Here is a 15438-nt window from a genome sequence, read left to right as displayed (position 1 = left end):
ACATATGCAATTCAGTAAACATTAATTGCAATTTACTACAGCATATGATTTGAAATGGTCACTTTTGGCAGTAATGTGTATTAATACATATTTATATATATAAAAATAAATGATGTAACTGTACATGTCATCAAACCGAAAATGCTTGGTGCACACCCCAGCTCCCACAGATGAGGACTGGGAACGGTATGGAGTGGCGGGTAAGGTGAAGCAGATTCCGGGTCCATTTACTAGTGTTTGGTATGAAGACACAAATTTATCTTACGCTGCACAATATATCAACTCCCATTTATGACATTCCCAAAGAAGAAAATGCATTTGTATTGTGAAAGTATACTTCCACTGCTTTTGTAGACCTTATAGACACGTTTTATCACATGGCTACTAGAGAAGGAGTAGAGGTCACTGTGCTTTCTCCAGTTCACCTCCCTCATTATCATTTTGCATTTTGATGTCTGTATTATGTATGCTGATGGCAGCAGTAAAAGTACGAACTCCAGACTCTTTAGATAGTATGTGCAGCCATCAGCACAGGCATGCAGATGCATTGGTTATAAAAAAAGAAGGGGGGGGGGGGAGGCACATCCAGTCTGCCATGGTGGGATTACAAGATCCATCTTTGTTGATGTTTTAGGTATAAGTTAGACCTGCTAACTCCATCCTCAGATACCCTTAACAATTGTTGAAACGATAAAGAAGGTTAAGCTTTTTAGTGCTAGAAACCTTGCAGCATTCCAAGGTGGTTTGTGTAACGCAGAATATATCTCCGGAAATAGCCACATTACCTAATTTTGCCTAATCCACGTGGAAACAAACATTTCAGCCTGATATAAAGCTTGATAAATATATCTATGTATATGTATCACAAACTACAACTTTATTTTTCTAATGAGAAGGTGTAAAATTTGTTAAAGTGGTGAACAAATGTGACAAGCTAATGTAAATCCTTTAACACAAGGGCCATACACACTAGACGATTATTATGACCGATATCAATCGAGAGCGGTTGCGCGCATCGTTGATTGCTAGGACCATACACACTAGACGATGTGAACGATATCATTGTTTAGTGTGTATGGCCCTTAAAAGTAACTGTACACAACGCATATGCACAGTAGAAAATTGCAAATCATCTTTATTGTGTTCCACTGCGCTTCTGGTGGAAATAAAGCAACACTACCTTCCACTCCATCCCTATTCAATACAGCAGATCTTGGCAAGCCTCAATGGCTTCTTAAAACGTATATTGGCCCTCATTCCGAGTTGTTCGCTCGGTATTTTTCATCGCATCGCAGTGAGAATTCTCTTAGTGCGCATGCGTAATGTTCGCACTGCGCATGCGTCAAGTAACTTTACTAAGAAGAAAGTAATTTTACTCACGGCTTTTTCGTCGCTCCGGAGAACGCATTGTGATTGACAGGAAATGGGTGTTACTGGGCGGATGTACGGCGTTTTAGGGGCGTGTGGCAGGAAACGCTACCGTTTCCGGAAAAAACGCAGGCGTGTCTGGAGAAACGGTGGGAGTGCTTGGGCGAACGCTGGGTGTGTTTATGACGTCAGCCGGGACCGAAAAGCACTGAATTGATCGCACAGGCAGAGTAAGTCTGGAGTTACTCAGAAACTGCTAACTCGGTTTTGATCGCAATATTGCGAATACATCGGTCGCACATTTAAGATGTTTAGATTCACTCCCAGTAGGCGGCGGCTTAGCGTGTGTAACTCTGCTATAATCGCCTTGCGAGCGAACAACTCGGAATGAGGGCCATTATTTGGAGACAAACTTTATTATGAGCGAGTTGATGATAGTCTAACTGTTGAAAGTTTTAATACAGGGTTACTATAAAAGAAATAGACACTTTCAACTTTTTCTGTAAACCTAAATATTATTGATATAGTCAAAATACTTACATGGATATGTAATATATGTCTGTAAGTTTCTATGTCTAAGTTACAAATGTTCTGTGTGTGAGCCTTTTGTCACACAACTGTGAATGTGCTAGCCAGAAGGGGTAGTGTATGCACGCTCCCACTGCCCATAGGTATGAAAGAGGAACCAGAGGCTGCGGGAGGTCATGCTATGCCGAGATGCGTACACATCGCAGCAGCGCTGGAATACGCTGCCCCCCGCAGCAACACTGTATTAGGGCACATCTGTATAGTCAAAATACTTATATGGATATGTAGTATATGTCTGTAGGTTTCTTTGTCATGGGAGATTTCTCCCAGAGATGTGTGTTGAGTGATCTCTCACAGACCGCTCAGCACACATCTCTCCCCTCACTCAGCACAGTGCGATGTGTGCTGAGCGAGGGGGGTGGGACCGCTCATTTCGCCCAGCGGTGAAATGAGCGATCTCACTAGATTGGGCATGCATGCATGCCCAATCTAGAGCCGGCGATAGCGACGCAAGGGGCCGCGCATCGCTGTCGCCAGCAACCCTACACACGGAGCGATGTGTTCTTAAATTCTAAGCAATCTAGTCAGATTGCTTAGAAATTAAGTGATAATTGCTCCGTGTGTACCCCCCTTTTGGTTACAAATGTTCTGTGTGTGAGCCTTTTGTCCCACGACTGATATATCAATACGATAATCCAATTTGTTCCTAAAGAAAGAATGATGTAAGAGTTTGTTGTTGTTGTTGTTGTTGCATAAATGTTGCAGTTTCCTCTGCTGGCTCCCTACTGCCTCCGGCTCCATTGCTCCCGAATGGCTCCCCCAGCTGCTGTATGGGTAGCGGGGGGGGGGGGGGGGGTGCATATTTACACTTACACATTTATATCTAACATACAGCCACATTGTTTGCACAATTTGCAAGGCAGATTATTTATTTGTTATAAAATATACAGAATTACATCATACCTTTTATTGTAAAGTGTATTGTTAAAACGTTTGTGTGTGTGTGTGTGTGTGTGTGTGTGTGTGTATTTTGACTATAGCTATGTTATTATTCAAGTGCATTTGAGGAGAAATCCAGTAGTAAAATGTGGTATTGGTAAACATGTGGCTCGTGCAGTTCACTTTCAGGCAACAGAAGTAAGTGCAGCCAAGCAGGAAAGCGAACAGTTGTTGAACTGAAATGCATCCCTTGTTCTAGGAATGATAGTACTACTGAAAGATGCACTAGATTGACTTTTGCTTACATTTGAGTACAGTCAGGAATGCAGCTGTTTCTGTGTAACCTTTTTGATGCCACAATGAAAGTAAAGTTTTCTGTTTTAAATTTGTAGAGTTGGATTGTCAAACAATATTATTTCCCAAGAGATAAGTGAGACACTTGTAATACTGAATTGAGGGATTTGTTGTTGTTCCTGTTAGTTTGTTACTATCCTACATTTTTAAAGCACTCGTGTACTTCACACAGCTGTACAATAAGATTCTTATTTATAAATGTGGGACAATACCTTATTTTATGTATCTATTTTGCTACATTTATTAGCGTTTGTGCTGAAAGACTGCATGGCTGCACAGTGGTTAGTATTGTACCCTGTTCCTTATCAATGCAGAGTTTGTATGTTTTCCTCAGGTTTGCATGGGGTTTTTTCCCTTACCTCCCACACAATCCAAAAACGTAATGGGAGGTCAACTGGCTTCTGATCAAATGGAGCTGCATGTTAGGGAATTTAGACTATGGGGTATATTCAATAAGAGTCGGATCCATTCCGACATGCATTTGTCGGAATGGATCCGACAACCCCTATTCAAAGTGCGGCCAAATTCGCTGATCCACGTGCTTTCCAACTGCTTTCCGGCAAGTCGGATTTCCCAAATTGTCGGAAAAAATGAGGCCGGATTGAATAGGTCGGAAACCCCTTTCGACCTATTCCAGTCGGAAACTGCCGTCTTTCCGACAAGACGGCAGTTTCCAACTGTAATTGAATATACCCCTATATGTTTGAATGAGGCAGTGACTTATTTAAATGATCATCCTCTGCTGGAAAGTAAATTGCTTTGAGTCCTGTTGGGATAAGGGCCTTTATAAAGAATATATATATATATACAGTATATATATATATATATATATATATATGTATATATATATATATGTATAAAAACATCATACTTAGTTTGCCACATTCTGTAACATGCATGTATAGCACCTCATGTATGTGTACTCTCCTTAGTTGGTTTATAATGCCGGTCCGGTTTTCCTTGTAGATACCACTATAAAATATATAAACACATTGTTCATAATATGTATGTGATATAATATTCATGCAGTAAGGAGTATAAAATAATATTTATTGTTGATCTGTCTATAAGGTACATTTCCAGTGTTGGGGTCTGTTGGGATTACATTCAGAAAAATCTGTGTTCTCTGGGAATCACAGTCTCTTCAGAAATATACTTGAACATTTTTCATAAAAACTTTTATGCATCTATTTGTAGTTGTTCTAAATACTAGTTTTTGTTGTTGGTTGGTTGGTTTGTTTGTTTGCTTGTTCTTTCTGAGGAAGCAATTGTTTTGTTGTGTTAATCAGTATGGAGCAAAAATAAAGTATTTCACTAATTGCTATGCAGTGCATTCAGCATTTGTATCATGTACTTCCATTATTTCGAATACACTTGTAGCCTTTGCTATTGTTGGCTTCCCAAGTGCATACTGTGAAATTAAATATTTCTATTTAACATGTTGAAGAAAAAGGGAATGACCTGAATATACGCATCATACGAGTAAGAACTAATGGACGTTTTCAATAGGCGAGCAAAAGAAGTCTGACATTTTATAATATTTTTTTTTTTACAAATATTGGTCTAATCAGATCTGCATTGTGTGTTGTTGCTTTTTTTGTTTTGTTTTGTTTTCCAAGCCCTTCCCAGGCAATTGATTTTCATATCCACTCTTGTCCTCATTTAGCTCCTATAGGCTCTCTACAGAGGTACAGGAGAAAATCTGTGTTTATTTTTCTTCCACTAGCTTCCACTCCTAAATATATCAATACTAAGCTCTTACCTGTCATGTAGACAGGCAGATTGCCACTTACTCCTTATTTTCCTGTCTTGTAGCTCTTAACACAATATCACACAAGTTTATAGTTTGCACAATTTTTTTTGGTCTGTGTGTTCAAGAAAATAGAAATATACTATAGTTCTAAATACTGTAGCTTAAATTTTCAGCTGTAACACTGACGGCAACTGCAGGCTATTTAAATCCTGTCTGAGATGTTGTTTACTGCTGTGGTCGTCAAAGCTTTTGGTAAATTCACTGCCTTATTATCATGTACCAGGAGGGTTTTTATTGCTTTGGATGTTAGCCTATGGATATCTCCAGTATTTAGGTTAAAGGACCCTTCTGGACAGCCTCGAGGGGGTTGGGGGGTATGAAGAATCCTTATTTAAAAACTGTTACAAATTGGTGCTTGGTAATGGCTGGTGTGTTGATTGGACAATACAAAGAGATCTCTGTGGACTTCAGGAATAACAGCTGCATCTGAAATAACCAATGAGCATTTCATTGTATTTGAACTAGGGCTTAAGGTTTCAGGGAAAAGAGCATAAATTGGGGCCCTTAGATCAGGGTCTGATGAAGTGATCTCTGGTTTAACGATCTGGCTCCTTAAGGGTGTTATCAACCTCTGGTACTGATGAAAATGTAAAGTCTTCTGAAGCAACACAGTATGAGCCATTATAAGTGTAACAGTGCTGGAGGAAGCGCAAACAATAATGTTTGTTTTCTCTTTGTTCCCTCAGCACATCCTGCAGGCTGTAATTTTACCCATTGCTTTATAGTTATATCTCCTGGCTGTACCAAGATGCTGCATTCAAAATGGAAACCTATGCAATGTTACTATGCATTTTAGTGCGGGCACAAATCTAACCTTGCTGTTTTATATTGTTTTTCTCTGTGGCACCAAATGTCTGCTTGTGTTGCATATTGTTCTGAGTTTATGATCTACATTACTTACTTTACTATGCTCCGACTAGGCTGCATTAGTGTTCAAAGTCAGGGAAATCATTTTGGATTTTACAGGAATACTTTGCAGCAGGGCCGGACTGGCCATCTGGCACTTCTGGCAAATGCCAGAAGGGCCGATGGCCACGTGGGCCGGTCCAGCGCTCACTGAGACACGCTGCCGCTCAGGCCGGCGGCAGCGTGTCTCAGCTGTCAGGGGAGGAGAGCGCGCCAGCGCGGCTATGTCTGGCGGCGTATAGTGGACTTCAAACCAGCCGCCGGTTCGTGAGCCAATCAGAGCTCGCGGACCGGCAGCCAATCAGAAGCCGCCGCTGCCGGTCCACGAGCTCTGATTGGCTCACGAACCGGCGGCTGGTTTGAAGTCCGCTACACGCTGCCAGACATAGCCGCGCTAGGGCGCTCTCAGCTCCTGAGTCCTGACAGCCTCACTTAGCCCACTTGGATCTAGCTTCAACCTCAGTCACATCCCATCCGGAGGAGCCGGAGGAGCAGCAGCAGCGGTAAGCAGCTGCAGCACTGCTGTGGGGGCAATTGGCTGGCACTGTGGGGGCAATTGTTTACCTGGCACTGTGGGGGCATTTGTATACCTGGCACTGTGGGGGCAATTGGCTGGCACTGTCGGGGCAATTGTTTACCTGGCACTTTGGGGGCATTTGTATACCTGGCACTGTGGGGGCAATTGGCTGGCACTGTGGCAGCAATTGTTTACCTGGCACTGTGGGGGCAATTGGCTGGCACTGTGGGGGCATTTGTATACCTGGTACTGTGAGAGCAATTGTTTACCTGGCACTGTGGGGGCAATTGGTTGGCACTGTGGGGGCATTTGTATACCTGGCACTGTGGGGCATTTGTGGATCTGTCTCTGTGGCGGCATTTGTGGATCTGGCACTGTGGGGGCATTTGTATACCTGGCACTGTGGGGCATTTGTGGATCTGGCACTGTGGGGGCATTTGTTTACCTGGCACTGTAGGGGCATTTGTATACCTGGCACTGTGGGGGCAATTGTGGATCTGGCACTGCACTATTGGGGGCGTGAATAGGGCGCGTGCGTGTCCATGCCCCTTTTCTGGAGCATGCGCGCTTAGTTACAACCTTTATTTTCCATACCCCCACTTCAACATTTCCACTTCAACCAATGGTTGTGTGTATTTTAATACAGAATTCTGTACACTTGTATGTTGTTATAATATTAATTATATTTGTAAGAGCATAGACTAAGAAGTAGGAGGAGTCGGGAATAGTAAGGGGAGGAGTCAGATGCTGACACCGAGGTGGGCCTGTGTGCTTCAAAAATGCCAGGGCCTATTTTTGGTCCCAGTCCGGCCCTGCTTTGCAGCATGTTATCAAGACTTTTTCTTTTAAGACTTTGCCATTATGGGCTGATTCTGAGTTTGGAGCAAAGGAAAAAATAACATGTAACTGTGCACCTTGGTAAAAGCCTGTTGCACTGCAGAAGGGAAAGATGTAACATGTGCAGAGAGAGTTAGGCTGGCCAGGGTACACACTTGGAGATATATACCCGATATATCGTCCGATCCAGCGGATCGGACGATATATCGTTCACATCGTCCAGGGTGTATTCACTGTATCGTTAACGATGCGCGCTCCTGCGGGTCGTTAACAATGTACAATATCTATAGTTTTCACCTTGAAATCTAAAGATATTGTACTGCACTGGATGTGGTCGGATGCCGTCACCGACAATATAGTTCAGTGTGTATGTATGTATGATATTGTTCAGTGTGTATGAACGATATCGTTTGCGGGGGATATCTTGCACGATGTCACATCTCATGAGTATCGGCAAGTGTGTACCCAGTATAAGATCAGAGAGGGGAGTGTCCTAAATCCAATCTCAAGTGCTGTGCAACATTTGTGGGCTACATGCAAAAGCAGCCAATATTTACCCTGCATACAAAAAAAAAAGTGTGTTTGCACCCCTTGCATGGCAACATGATTTGTCAAGGCACAAAGTTACATGCTTTAAAAAAAAAAAAAAAAAAGCTTTGCTTCCAACTCATAATCAGCATATGTACTGTATCTACGCTGTCATCCAGACTGCTTGATTTGAGGAATGTCTTGTCTGGTTCTAAGGCATGTTGAACTCTAGTGTCCATACCTATTGTAGTCATTTTTAGGTCAGCGATGTCAGTATGCTCTATTGTTTTAGCTACACATATACAATATACTTACCTATTTTCAAGGTCTCTTTTCCAGGAGAAGCCCGGAGAGGAGAATCTGCTGGCCATGGGGTGGGCTGGGATGTTACATCATTAGGCCCTGTCCCCACCACAGAAAAATGCAGCAATATGCAGGTCTGTGAGGAAGGGGTGGGGATAAATGATGCCATTTTGTATGATATAGCCCTACCCTCTCCATATGCAGCCTCGAATCCCGGGGATAATCTCCCTATCCTGCCTGCTTCACTAAGAACTTCCGGGAGTGCGTGGGACTACCCATTAAATTGGGAGAGAAGGCTAGTATGGTACACAATGAGCCACATATATGTAATCCGCAGAATTCATCTACTCAGTGTTTTAAAAATGCACTTGCACTTCTAATTGCACGTTACAATTCAATTATATACTTGCCTACTCTCCTATAATGTCCAGGAGACTCATGGATTTCTGGGAGATCTCCTACGCTCACGGAAGACTAGACCAGTATCCCAGATTCTTCCCATTTCCCCATTGAATAGAACAATCCAGGGGTTTGATGATTATATTCGCACCATAATGGCCCCAAAGCAGCAAATAGTGGCATTGCGCAGTGGGGGTCGGGTGTGCGATGTCCCGATTTGCATTATAGATGGTGTTCCAAAGACAGATTCAAAATAAAGACCTGGAGACTTGGAAAAAGACAGATGTATAATATTTGTCATTAAAATGGTCTTTGGGTATGGCATGTTATAATTACATGTGGATTTAGCTAACTGAATAGCTAGGTGTAATTTTGCAGAAAATATGCCCCCACCTCTGTGTCTTTCTCCTGAAGTGGTTTACTGTAGATTCGGCTTGTAATTGTGATGGCATCATTGGAATGCCCCAGGCAGCCCCAGCAGACATAATGCAGATTTGATGTTCTGTTAAGCTTGCAGACCTGAATAAAAAATAAAGAAAAGAAAAACCACTGTTAAACGTATTCTTATTTACATTTTGAAACAGTGGAGAATATTAAGTGACTGAGCTTCTTTTATATATATATATATATCTATATCTATATATATATATAGTACCAGTCCCTGGATTTTTTGCCACCTGGGCGAGTATAACAGCAGCCCGTGGAGGGGCGCGATAGCCATACAGTACAGTGACATACATGCAGTGTGTGTAGCACAGGGGTGCCCATATAATATCCATCCCCCTGCCCCACGGCACCAGTGCTCACCCGGACCAAACTGTCCTTGCTTGCTGCTGCTCAAGTTTTGATGACATCATGGCTGGAGTCCCAGGTGGGGTTGACGGGCCATGTGGCTAGCATCTGGTGTCTGTCGGGGGCGGCCCGGGGCTCAGGGTTGCTGAAGCTGGGATGGGGTCCCAGTGATGAAGGGCAGGCGGCGGGGCTTGTGCGGAGTGTATGCGGAGGAGGGAGATATATCGCCTAGGTTATGGACACCAGCACCCGACGGGGAGGAAGGGTCACGCATCCTGGGTTGAGGGAGAGTGCTACACATCAAACATCATACCAAGGAGCTCGGCACCCCTCAATTCCGGGGCACGTGCACTTACACCCACCCCCTGAGTTGCAGGCTCTCTGATACCTCTTTCACATCGCACAAATAACCCGGTATCAACCCGGCATATTGCCGGGTTGACACGGGTCAGTGTGCAGTGTGAAAGGGCTATGTCCGAATTCCCGGGTCGCCTGACTCGGTAATTCAACCCGGGTAATAAGAAGGGTTATTCCCGGGTTGAATACCTGGTCAGGCACAGTGTGAATGGGTTGCCGGGTCGATGCGACCCGGTACCCATTCACAGTATAGGGAGAGGCAGTGCGGAGATGAGCTCATCTCCCAATGCCGCCTCCACACCCGCTGCCTGCTCCGCACCCCGCTGCTATGGCAACTGACCCGGCAAGCAGCCTCCAATGCCGGACCCGTTTCCAATTCCGGGTGGGATCCAGCATTGGAGACGTGAAAGCAGTATATGATAGGGACATAAAATTCAGAATGTTCAATCACAATCCAGCTGATGATGTATTACTTATTATAGTTAGGAATTTGGTTTTGTTACGGTTACTTGTATTTTGGTAGATGTCCAGGCTTAGCAATATCCAAAACAAATTTCAAGGAGACTTTCCTATTGGTATAAAAAAGGGCATGGAAATTGTACAGTCTCTGTGCATCCATGAGACTTAACACTTACACAAACACCCACCAAGACCACTAGCCACAATATCATGGAATGCTTGCTGTCTGGATTCCAGCATGTGTTTTAAATGTTTCTTTTTAATAAATAATAATGTGTGCAAAGTCCACAAAGCATCATACTTAAGGAGACCGCTAACTATCTCAAGTTCCCAAGCACAGCAGATTTTTTTTTTCTTTATGTAATATGTTTCAATGCTTCTGATGGAAGTCCAAGAACTAAACTGTTGCAAGATCATGATGTCAGGGACATATGTGTTTTTTTGTTTGTTTTTTGAATTTTTCAGTAAAATCTGGTAAACTTTCTGCGTGACTAATATCCAAACTTATTTTTCATCTGCATGTTTAAAAAGTTACTGGTATTGTGGTTGCTTTCAGATTTCTACTATTGGCAAATGTTAAAAGGGAAATTTTAGTTTGCACTAATTTAAAACTTTTCCATTTAAAAAATAAAATAAAAACACAATTTAAGAAATTTCCATTTCATTCAACACTCTGTTCCGCATATACACAATTATTTGCACTGTTTTGTTGTATGTATAAACCAAATTAATTAAGTTAGGCTGAATTAAGTAACTGACGCTAAATTTGTTTAACATCTATGAATTGAATCAGAATTTGTTACTGCAATTAGAAAATGTGTAGAAAGTATTTTGTAGAGTAGATGAAATAGAAAATTTTAACACATATGATTATTTTTACCTTAAATATTACTGTAAAAATACACATTTTTCTGAGTTAGTTTTAGTACTTCTCAGCTTTGCAGTAATTCAATTTTTCTTATTTTACAAATAGTGTCTTTATGTGACACACACCCAGTAGGTTTACAGAAATCACTTATTGTACATCCTAATTAAAGTCACATAAATGATTTGATTTTAAACTAAAGTGTTATTAGAGACAAATGACACAACATGCATCCTATTTGCCATTCACCCAAATTTAGACCAAAGTTTGCAAATTGTGCACATTTTTGCCCATTACACTCAACACATGCAACTTTGTTCAAATTTAGACTCAGATTGGTTTGAGTCCATGATTCGTGAAAGTCTTCGCTTTAGAACTTCCTGTCAGTCATATATAATGTACAATTGTTTAATGCTCAGGCAGTCAATACAAATAAACTGTATTTTGGAACTTAGCAATGAAAATGGACTTTTATAATAGGTGACGGCAGACTGACTAGTGAAGGATACTGCATAAAGCCAGTGAATGGGAATGATGCAGAGTTGTAATTACTCTGGCATTGCGTGCATAAAAATAAATGTGTATATACAGTACATCCATATGCGGAGTTGCACGCATCTCTGCGGCCCGTCTGTAGCTATCCGTACGCTTGGTTTTATAGCCATCATCATTATCAGTGCACAATTGCACCAGCTCTATACTAAGTGCAAAATATCTATCTGAATACAGGTGTATAACACGTATCACACCTATGCATACAGTAGCCCTCAGATCCGTCTGCATGTCCTCTCTACAACTTGTCCCGTGCAAACACTCATTGAGAGCCCCAATGTTCCCCCTCAATCACAAGTGGAGATGCGTTCAGTTTGTGTACGAGTCTGCATTCTGCGTGTGTTTGGTTCCAGAACGTGCATAGTGCGAAAACATACAAGATGCTCTGCATAAGCTGCAATGGGCCTGACTCAGAGGTGTACGCACTACTGATCTCAGCTTCTGCGCATGCCTCCGGATTGTCTCCGGTCACAGGTATTATTCCAGGTGCACACAGAAAGAATGTAGTAGGCATTCCTGGGTGGTGACTTGGATGTGGCTAGAAATGGTCCATCCAATGGGTGTATTTTGGGACTCCGGTGGGCGTAACAGTGAAAGCGGCTGTATACACTGATGCCCAGTTGCTCACATAGGAAGTCATACATGGACGGAGAAGCTGCCCCTGCAGTAGGAATGGTGCGACCGATGGTGGTGTCTACAGACACATAAATCAGTATTATAGCATGACCAGACACTAAAAGTGGGCGTCTCAGTCCTTGCAGTATCGGCTGCACAGATGTACACCATACCTGCCAACATTTTAATACTCCTCTACGGGAGAATCCCAAAGAGGAGAAGCAGCTGGGGACTTTGGGGTGTGGGGCAGGCAGCTGCGTAATTAGGCCCCGCTCCCATGATGGTAAATGCTGCGAATTGTGGGTCCTTGAGGAAGGGACGGGGCTAAAACGATAGCGATTTGCATCATTTTAGCCCCCCTTCTCTATTTTGACCCGATTTCCGGAATTATCTGCTTATCCCGCCCACTTCCCTACAAAGCTGGCAGGATGCTGGAGGGGTACTCACTCTTCCAGGGAATGCGGGGGACTGCCCAAAAAATTGTGATTCTCGCACAACTTCCAGAAGAGTAGATTCTGTAAGTATGGTGTACACAAGGGAAGAAATTTGTAGCAGCATTTGCATAACGTCGCAGCTTCTGCATCCACCTTTCAATCAGGCCCAGTTTGTTTAAACAAATGAATACTGATTGATATCACACACATTTCTACACTGACATATCTAGGTACTATTAAGGTATTTTACATCATGGTCCACTTAATGTAATAATTCTTTGGATATCTATTTTGCCACATATGATAATAACCAATAACAATTTTAAGTGATTTTAAAAAGGTATTACTATAAACACCAATTAAGGTCACAATTTGTACAGCAGTTCTACAAGTACCACTGCAAATCCTTACTATAGGGCAGAGCCCTGGAGCTATTGCTGTAAGGTATAAAAAGACAGAAAATGAACATTAAAAGGTCATGACATGTTGCTGTATTGGGTACTAGTCATCAGAAGGAGCTGTATTATATACTAATCAGTAAGGGCTGGTCAGAGGGTGTTGTGCTATATTGATTATACTGTAGCTCTTTGAAATTGAAAGCTTGTGTAGACTATGGCACCTTTGTGCTAATTGCTAGATTAATGTTTGTGCCTAATCAGACAGCTAAAATATGAAGGAACGTCACCTGATTTCCTAATTACAACCTAATTTAAAAGATCTGATCTGTATATAGTGAACATCAAGAGCTGCAACTGCCAACACATTGTTTCATCTTTAGTTACAAACAGAGGAGGCAAAGCAATCCAGCTTAGTGGAAATGACAGCTTGATGAGGCAGATACCATTATGTTTACAACATTTGTGTCATGTGCGCTACGGTAGTTAAAAGAACATATTGGTGGAGGGGCTATTAAACTGTTTTGCCAAGTACATACAGTGAGATTAACTACTTGTCTCCATCACGAATAGTTAATATTATGATAAATAGTTACCTTTGGCAGAGTTATCTTAATGAGGATGAAATCTTGTTTAGCTTAATTAATTCTCTAGAAAGAGTATACTAAATTGTTACACCTTTTCTCAAGCAACGTGATATATTTTTTTCTTGTTCAAAATATTTAGTTTGCTTCGATTATAGTTAAGTCGTAAGTATTATTGTGTTGTACATTAGAATTAATCAGAAATTGATAGATGTGTGCTAAGAGGTTTAACCAGTTACGTCATACATACTGTATGGCTGCTGTTAAACTAAATGACTTTGTTAAAATTCTAAAGTTTAAAAAGTCAGCATTTTGCTTTTTGAATAAAATAATTTTATTTTGTCTGTACGGTGAGGATTGTACACAGCCATCCATTGGTCAATGTAGGCTCCGGTGTAGGACCCAGATCGCAGATTTCCCGGAACAAGAGTTTCCCAATTCATCCATTACAGTCCAGGTTTTAGGGATGTCCATACTTAGGCACAGGTGAGTTAATTTGTACCACAGTCAATTTGATTTATCCATCTGTACTCAAGCATGGATATCCTTAAAACATGGACTGTAATGGTTGGGTTTGGGAAAATTTACCGTAACCTGTTTTTATATATATATATATTTTATTTTTTTTTGGACAAAAATGACAAGAAGAGAATCAAACCAGTGTCTTGCCTAGAGCTATATGGGGTCATACTTGGGTTCCCCTAAAGCATTGTTGGACCCTTCACCAATACATGAAAGTTATCTTGCAACTGTATTGCAAAATTAATATGGCAGCCAAGTTTTGGAGGTTACAATGTTTGAGAAATAATTTTGCCCTTTCATACAAACAAGTAAATGGACCCAGCATATGCCAGACCCCCTTCCCCCCACACACACTGCCTGCAGTTCCGCCCCATTCTGCCCTGCCTGCCCACCGCTGTGTATGCTTGCCACTGCCCAGCTAAAGTCTAGCCCATCGCTCACTGAAAAGTGAGAGCCGTCAGAGGGTTCATGCGAACTTCGGCTCTTGCTGTGCATGCATGTTGACAGTACAGACCTTAGCAGATACAAATATTGCTGTTCTCACCTCTAGGATTTGCTAAATTGATGAACAAATATAGCAACTACCATCTACCCAGAATATGTTGGCAATGTATCGATTAATCAATAGTATATGTTGCTGACATCCTAATATGTTTTTGTTTTCTGGTTGTACTATTAAAAATGTAAACTTGAACTGCTTATTTATTGTTACACTTCTGGTTGGTTGAGTTAGGATAATTTGGGATTTCTGGAACAGTTTAATGCATTTTTCATGAAAATCATTAGGAGGCTCCTTTAGTACTCAAGTATGTCAAATGTTTGTTCTGTTTTTTTGGTTACAATTGTATTTTAATCGAGTGTAATGTCTGTCCAACTTCACAAAATAACTGTAGGTGTAGTACAAACAGGTCTCACTGTACTAGTTTTTTTTCCTGTGATTAAAATATCTGTGACTAAGCTTTATGAAAAACTGGGAAATTATTTCTGACTCTTAACACATTAGATGTGCTTTGGTCTTGAAAAACAGTAAGGATGTGTTGGTTCCACATGGAGTTCCATGCAAATCTATTCTGTTATATTAAATGTGGGATGAAAGTGCGCCCAAAGCCTACTCACCCATCAATTATTTGGTCTAAACAAACATGAATACAGTATATCAAATTACTAGGAATTAATGACATTACTAATTTATGAGTCACCCTGTGATGTCCACAGGTCCTAGTCAATTGATTGCCTGAATTTTAATCCTACAAAACTGATGCATCCCCTATATGCAAGATACTGGTATAAAGGGGGGACATGAACTAAGCAGTGATAAAAGTGGAGAAGTTGCCCATGGCAACCAATCAGCTGCTCTGTATATTTTTATAG

At 41.6% G+C, this 15438-nt stretch overlaps 1 protein-coding gene across 6 annotated transcripts in view; it reads left to right on the top strand.

Moving 5' to 3' along the window:
- ZNF521 (zinc finger protein 521) overlaps positions 1-15438 on the top strand; it is a 452135-nt gene that overhangs the window by 345556 nt on the left and 91141 nt on the right. The window lies entirely within an intron of this gene.

Source organism: Pseudophryne corroboree, chromosome 5, assembly GCF_028390025.1.
Source record: "Pseudophryne corroboree isolate aPseCor3 chromosome 5, aPseCor3.hap2, whole genome shotgun sequence".
In the NCBI taxonomy this organism is placed as follows: Eukaryota; Metazoa; Chordata; class Amphibia; order Anura; family Myobatrachidae; genus Pseudophryne; species Pseudophryne corroboree.
Note: the sequence above shows the minus strand (reverse complement) of the source record. Positions and strands in the feature narration are given on the sequence as shown.